General features: G+C 44.3%; 1 pseudogene across 1 annotated transcript; it reads right to left on the bottom strand.

Annotated features, from left to right (window-relative positions):
• Nucleotides 1-5807: 5807 nt before the first annotated feature.
• LOC311604636 (peptidyl-prolyl cis-trans isomerase A-like) lies at nt 5808-6535 on the bottom strand (annotated as a pseudogene). The gene is made up of 2 exons: nt 6265-6535; nt 5808-6088 (listed from the first exon to the last, which is right to left on the bottom strand). The product of its transcript is annotated as a peptidyl-prolyl cis-trans isomerase A-like (transcript).
• Between the last annotated feature and the right edge of the window lie 1258 nt (nt 6536-7793).

Genomic DNA, 7793 nt, shown 5'->3' with positions numbered 1-7793 from the left:
TATTGTTTCTAATGAAACACCATGATCAAAAAGAAAGTTGGCGAGGAAAGGGTTTATTTGGCTTACACTTCCACATCACTGTTCATCATCAACTGAAATCAGGGCAGGAACTCTAGCAGGGCTGGAATCCTGAGGCAGGAGCTGGTGCAGAGGCCACGGAGGGTGCTGCTTACTCACTTCTCCCTCCTGGCTTGTTCAGCCTGCTTTCTTATAGAACCCAGAACCACCAACCCAGGCATGACACCACCCAAATGGACTGGGAACTCCTCATCAATCACCAATAAATCACCTGCTCTCAGATGACTTGAGCTTGTGTTAGGCTGACACGGTCATGGGCTCAACCCATGAAACTGTAAGAAGCCTCCATTACACGCTTTCTTCTCTAAGCTGTCTTGGTCAGGGTGCTTTTTCATAGCAGGAGAAGAGTAGCTAAATCAAGCACATGATCTAATATTATAGCTGTGTGTTAGCCAGGGTCACAGATATTTATTACATGGAAAGGCCAAGGCACCTAAGTTTGCTTGTTACACAGCTCTCTTTCTCTCATTTTAAATGATTTGTTTATTTTTTTATGTATATGAGTGCTCTGTCTGCATGTGCAGCTGTAGGCCAAAAAAGGGCATCAGATGCCAGTACAGATGGTTGTGAGCCACTATGTTGCTGGGAACCGAACTCTGAACCTCTGGAAGAGCAGGCGGTGCTGAGCCATCTCTCCAGCCCCTACATTGTTTTCTTAAAGGCAGATTAAATAAATCGGCTGAGTACCCAGTAGAACAGCAGTCTTAGATGACATCAGTGCACCTTATTAGCTCTGGCTGTGAGGTCCAGCCAAAGTCTCAATTCCAGTCTCTTCAAATGTAAAAGATGTTTCTGTCATAACACACCGACAGCATACACTAGACACAGAGTTTGAAGGGTAGTCACCTGCCACTTCAGCACATTCTCGTTAAGGATGGACACCCTCCCATGTCTTAGGCAGTCTCGTAGAATCACAGAGGAATTTAAAATTCATACCATTTGGTGACACTGTACAGATCTTACAGCCATAGCAAATTCCTGCTGTACAAGAGGAGAGCCCGCTCCCCAACTCCCAGACTCCAGTCTGTGAACCAGTGTGCCTGCTATGAGCAACAGCTATGGACATTCAGCCATCTCTTTCTGGACTGTGTCTTCTGAAAGCTGCTGGCCTTGCTGAGGGCCTCACATGCTGTAGATTCACAAATAAGTTTACAGACCCGGGGCTCCCCCTTAGCCCCCTCAGACAAGCAGGCATACTTTAACCTACTGAAGATCTCTGCAAAGAGGCCTACCTACAGATCAAAGAGCCTCTTTTTGGAACCACTCCCTGCAGTTTTTAATTTAAAAGCTGCTTTTACAGCCCTAACTGTAGGAAACTTGTGGCCAGTTTAAGTTTTCCTCCTTAGCTGCAGTGCAGCCAGTCACTGAGAACAAATCCTAGGCTCCCTCCCTCCCCTCTTTCTTCTTTCAGTCCTATGAGCTGCTTGAGCCAACAGCTCAGGTGACCAGTGAAGGGGAATTCGGCATGCAGCTCCAGATTCCATCCTGGGCCTTGCCAGAGCAAAGAGAGACATTGACAGGCATGGGATGGAGGGAGCTGAGGGTGCTCACAGGAAGAAAGCAGGTTTTCACCAGGATTTGCTTCTTTATTACCCTAGGAATACAGGCAGGTGGGCAGGCAGGGTTACAGTGATGGCAGGAAACACAGAACTTTACAGATGTTTTAGGGAGACTCTAAGAATGGCTTGTTTCTAAGGGGTCATCTTTTCTGATGAGCCCTCCAGCTCAGGCCCTTTATCTGGAATCTTGTTGGATAACAGATGGTCTCAGTCACACCTTCTATGATGAGAAGATGTGCAATCTGAAATAAATGTTGCAGTACAGCTCTATGGCAAAAGCTAAAAAGAATTATAGGGATGAGAATTTTCCAGGTGATACTATTTAAGCCAAAGAAATTCTCTTGGTGGCAATTAGGAAGACCTATGCCAATGGTTGTCTAGTGTTCAGTGGAGTACAGGCTCAGGAAACACAGTGAAGTTTGGAAGTAGTCCAACTGCAGTCCGTGTGCGTGTGTGTGTGCATGTGTGTGTGTGTGTGTGTGTGTGTGTGTGTGTGAGAGAGAGAGAGAGAGAGAGAGAGAGAGAGAGAGAGAGAGACAGAGAGAGACAGAGAGAGACAGAGAGAGACAGAGAGAGAGGGAGAAAGAGGGTTTCTCCGTGTTCTCTGTGTAACAATTTTGGCTGTTTGGGAACTCCATATGCAGAACAGGATGATTTAAGACTCACAGAGATCAGCCTGTCTCTGCATCCAGAGTGCTGGGATCAAAGACATGCGCCACCACACCCAGCCAGTCAACAGCTCTGGGGAAGCATCACTCATGTGTCATGATGCTGCACCTGTTTATACTCACCATTTGGGTCAATAAGAAATGATGCTACTCTTGTCTTACCAGTGGTTCTGCCCAGTACTTCCATTCCAACATCTATGATCCAAATTATTCATCTGCCCCAGTGTGGTCTTCCTACTTTTTTTTTTTGGTCTGTTATCATTTAGAAATTGGTGTTGAAATTAGAAACTTTATGAATCACTAGGTAAATTGCAAGAGTTAAAATGTTGGACTCTCACGCCCAACTCAGGAAGGGGGTCGCTGTGAGAGACCACGAGAGGCACAACACACTGATGCAAAAGCAAAGGTTTATTGTTATTGCTGACGCTCCAGGGTCCCTCAGCAGGTGTTGGAAAAGATGCAGCTTTGACCTTCTCTGGTGCAAGATCTCAGGCTAATTTAGTGCTTAGTGCCTGTATCTGGGGCATCTAGGCTAGAAGATCTTTAACCCTAGCTAGAAAGAGGACAGGGTCTCTCCCTTTAAATTGTTTAGTGAGCTGTGAGCAGAGTATAAGCCCTTTCCCATGATTCCCATTTCTTCAGAGATTGGCCATGCTGGTCTGTTATCAACTAGGAAGGTCAGTGAGAGGCCTGGTGTAGAGAACAAGTAAAGCAAAGAGGAGAAAATGTAGTGAAACAAACAAAAACATGTATGTTGGTAGCAATAAGTGAAACAGTACCCTTGCTGTCATAAGAAATGACGTAAGTTGTCTACCTGAGCATAACCATAAGCATAATACAAAAGGAGTGACATAACCCGATACCTCATTGACTAAAAAGGGGGCCGACTCCTCCCAACATAGATAGGATATATAAGCTGAGAACAAGACCACTTCCAGCTGGCCATGATGTTTACAAACTAAGACCTCTCCACTGTGCTGACCCCAAATCCAAAGACCCATCAGAGACCAGACTAGACTGGGGCCCTGACCGAGAGGAGGAAGCACACCGTGAACCATTCAGCGCACCGGGACAGATGGCGAGCCTGATCTGTGAAGCCATCGACCAGGCTACAGCTGTACTCAGCCGACCAGCAGAGGTATTGGGATGCCTGCGTGAAGTGTGATGAGTGAGTGACTAATCTGGAAAATCTCGATACTCATCTCCGTGAGGTTCTTCCTTCCCTCGACTCACGACATCTGGTTAAATAAGTCTAGCAACAGGCTTCACTTTCTATTAGTTCAGAGCAGGCCTGGGTCTCCGTTTTCTGGGGCAGCCAACCAGAGATGACTTAGCCCTGGCTCTCTAGCCTAATGATTACCTAACACCACCCCTCAGGAATTCGCCTAAAAGCCTTTAAAAACAGCCTACAAGTTCCCCACCAGCAGGGGGCGCATTCCATCCTGTATGAATGGTGACCCCAGCTTGTTGGATTCTACAGAATAAATGTTCTTTGTTGTTTGCATACTATTTGAGTCTGGGGTCTTCTCTTCAGAGTGTTTGGACCCTGACAGTTGGTTCCCTGACTGGGATGTGCTGAAGCCCCTTCCTCAGCTAGTGGAACTGTTTAACTGAGATCTTCAGCATTAGGACACAGTGTGACAGAGGGGCTTCTTCCCTCTACTCAGGAGACTGGAAGTATATGATTTTAGTACAATGAGAGACATTTTAAGCAAAGGGTAATCAAAGGAAATTTAAAATTTTCAGCTTGGAACTATGATAGGATCATATAGTGGAATATTTTACCACAGTTAGACTAATAAATTAGAGCTCTATTGATCAGTGCCAACACTCTCAACAGTTAATAGAATAATAGCATAGCAACAGGTAGAAATAACAAAACTTTTTAGACATATAAACCTTCACAACTTGCATTTACCAACTTAAAACACTTTCTTAGACCACCTAACTTTCTTAAGTTAGTACCAACCTTAAGTTGATCTTAAGTATCAACCTTAAAACACCTTCTTGGACCCTCCAATATTCCTAAAACACCTTAGGCCTCCTAACATTCATAAGACATCTTTATGGAAGCTTTAAGACATAGGTGAAATTGCTGTAAGTCGTCACTGTCCTCTGGCTAAGAGAATGGTAAAAAGAAGTCTGGTAACAAGGTGGACTGTATCTAGGCCTGACAGTTAAAGCTTGGTCTCCTGCATATGAAGAGGGCTGGGAAGGCATCTGAAACCTGTTTATCTTCAAGCTGAGGTCTGTGAGTAAAGCAAATCTGTTTGCCATTTTAAATAAGAGATCTAGTATCTAGTAATTTTAACTAGGTAATAAGTTGACCAATGAACTAACATGGTAGATTACCTTGGGGTAAGCAGCTAATTCTCTGTTTTTTAGCTATCAAGCTAATATCATCTTTGCTGTCAATTTGATCAGAGTCCTGAGAACTTTACTGTAATCTAAAGGAACCTGAGTATTAATAAAAATGACAGAGATGACTAGTTAGTCATAGTCAACAGTAAATACACAGTTGTCCCAGTTGTCCTCTCTGGCAGCATGGCACCATGGGTAGAGACAGTCTGGTATCAGGCACATAGGACGAGAGGATGCTTCTGTGGAAGACGAACATGTAAGAGACTGACCTCATCTTGTTTTCAGCAGTCTGAGACAATGACTCCTCCAGGTATCCAATTTGTCCCTGGTCCAGGCTGAGCGCTAAGAGAGGGTGAGACATTGGGAGCAGTTTTGTTCAGTGGTCAGTATACCACAATCCAGGGTTGAAGTCACCTGCCATTGAGCCCAAATCTTCTGGAACTTTGGGGAAGTGCTGGTATGATCTGAGAATCTCTGTTTTTCATAATAAATTTATACATGTTAAATGCAATATTCAGCAGATGTCTGACAAGTTTCAGGGTTAGCATATTTGAGTTAAGTGAGCTTTGTATCTAGTTATCTGCTCTAAACTATACTTTGTAAACATAAAATAGAATTTTATGATCTCGTTCTATGTTTGACCTTAAAAATAAAATTAAACACACTGATTCTTAGCATGACAAAAAATACATTTTGAATGTTATGGACTTCATCATTTATAAGACCTTAATAATTAAAGACTAGGACTTTAGGTTTTATCCATATTAAGTTGGAACCTTAAAAGCATAAACATAGGGGGCTGGAGAGATGACTCAGTGGTTAAGAGGACTGTCTGCTCTTCCAAAGGACCCGGGTTCAATTCTCAGCCACGACATGGCAGCTCACAATTGTCTGTAATTCCAATTCCAATGGCTCTGACACCCTCATACCAATGCACATTAAATAAAATTAAATAAATTATTAAAAACTTCAACACAGTCCATAAAAAGAGAGTAGAACAGTTTCCTGTATGATTAATCCCATCACATTTGCAAGGTTAAATATGCTTTTTTCCTATTTATTTTTTATTCATGATCATAAACTTAACTCGGCAATCCAGCTATACTTGGAGAGGAATGAGAACAATATGGAACCTAAAGAACTTCAGTGAGAGCAGAGATTATAGGGTACTGTGAGCAGATGAGGAGAGGGCCTCTCCTGAGCTACAGAAGGAATGGTCTGATGGGTAAGATGCCTGCAAGTCAGAAGAATTACAGTTGTCCACAGTCTGGAATGGTGACCTTCTTGCTGGTCTTGCCATTCCTGGATTCAAAGCACTCCATGGCTTCCATGATGCTCACGCCTTCTTTCACCTTCCCAGAGACCACATGCTTGCCACCAGCCTCTCAGTCTTGGCAGTGCAGATAAAAAACTGGGAACCACCAGGTGTGGTGGCCCATAACTTTAGTCCCAGCACAGGGGAGCAGAGGCAGGTGGATGTCTGTAAGTCCAAGGCCAGCCCGGTCTACAAAGTGAGTCCAGGACAGCCAAGGATACACAGAGGAACCCTGTCTCAAAAAACCAATAAAATTAAATTAAATTTAAAAAATGGGAACGACTTGTCTTTGGTCCAGTGTTTGCCATGGACAAGATGCCAGGACCTGTGTGCTTCAGGATGAAGTTCTCATCCTCAAATTTCTCCCCATAGATGGACCTACCACCAGAGCCATTATGGTGTGTGAAGTCACCACCCTGGCACATGAATCCTGGAATAATTCTGTGAAAGGAGGAACCTTTATATCCAAATCCTTTCTCTCCATTGCTCAGAGCACAAGAGTTTTCTGCTGTCCTTGGAACTTTGTCTGCAAAAAGCTCAAAGGAGATGCAACCCAAGGGCTCGCCATCGACCTCAATGTCAAAGAACACGGTGGGGTTGACGACGACTACAGCAAGCAATGACAGGGGACAGTGGTGTCTGCAAAGCCAGGTAAACAAGTTTTAAGGCAGTGATTTTTAGGCTTTGAGTATGAAGGCAGAGCATGACAATCAAGTTTCAGCATTGTAAACAAATGAACTTATTTATTTACTTATTTATTTATTTATTTATTTAATTAATGGTTTTTTTGAGACAAGGTTTCTCTGTGTAGCTCTGGCTGTCCTGGGCTCTCTTCGTAGACCAGGCTGGCCTCGATCTCAGAGATCCACCTACCCCTACCTCCCAAGTTCTGGGATTAAAGAACATTATAGAATAATTTAAAAACTGTAACAAACCCATTAGCTAGGAAGTTGAATCCTGGGTAGTGGTGACAGGAAGAACAGCATTTATTTATTTGTTAACAATAGACAGTCTGTCCTGGTGATTTAATGATGGGGCTTTCCGATCACAGCCAGTGGCAGCCCGCTGGTCCACACCGGGGTGCCAAGGAGAGCTGAGAGGTGTGTGGCCAACAGCTGTTGGACTCTCACGCCCAACTCAGGAAGGGGGTCGCCGTGAAAGACCACGCGAGGCACAACACACTGATGCAAAAGCAAAGGTTTATTGTTATTGCTGACGCGCCAGGGTCCCTCAGCCCTCGGGAGGTGAAGGACCCCAAGTAGCTGTTACAGACTAGTTTTTAAAGGTTAAAACCACAGAGCACGTGGGGTTCCCTATCAAGCTTAAACCATATGGACATTGGCAGTGGGAGACTTCTTGTGGGGACTTGGGTGTGGGTCCCTAGGGCAGTTACTAGAAACCATATGGGACCTCTGATATAGGGAGCTCGCATGTAGCTATTCTGGGAACTAGGGTGGAACTCTGAGGCTAGCAGTAACGAGAACTGGGAGAAGCCTCTGGGCAGGGCAAGCAAGTGTCTTACATTTTATAATTTTACAATTTCTCACAGCCACACAGCAGAGCAAATCACCTGCCTGCCATGCTGGGTCACAGGAGAAAGCAGAGCCTGAAGGCAGGGCAATGATGGGATCAGACAGGAATGAATGGAGACGCAGAGGGAAGTTTGGAACAGAAGGAAATTGTTGTGGGAAGTGTGTTGGAATGAGTTTGGTAGAAAGGATTCCACACGTAAGACAATTCTGGAAGAGTTCTCCCAGCACTGGCCAACAATTGTATGTTTAAAAATAAGAAAATAAGAAGAAATAAGATGTC

The sequence above is a fragment of the Acomys minous genome (assembly GCF_964271855.1).
Source record: "Acomys minous genome assembly, chromosome: 9".
In the NCBI taxonomy this organism is placed as follows: Eukaryota; Metazoa; Chordata; class Mammalia; order Rodentia; family Muridae; genus Acomys; species Acomys minous.
Note: the sequence above shows the minus strand (reverse complement) of the source record. Positions and strands in the feature narration are given on the sequence as shown.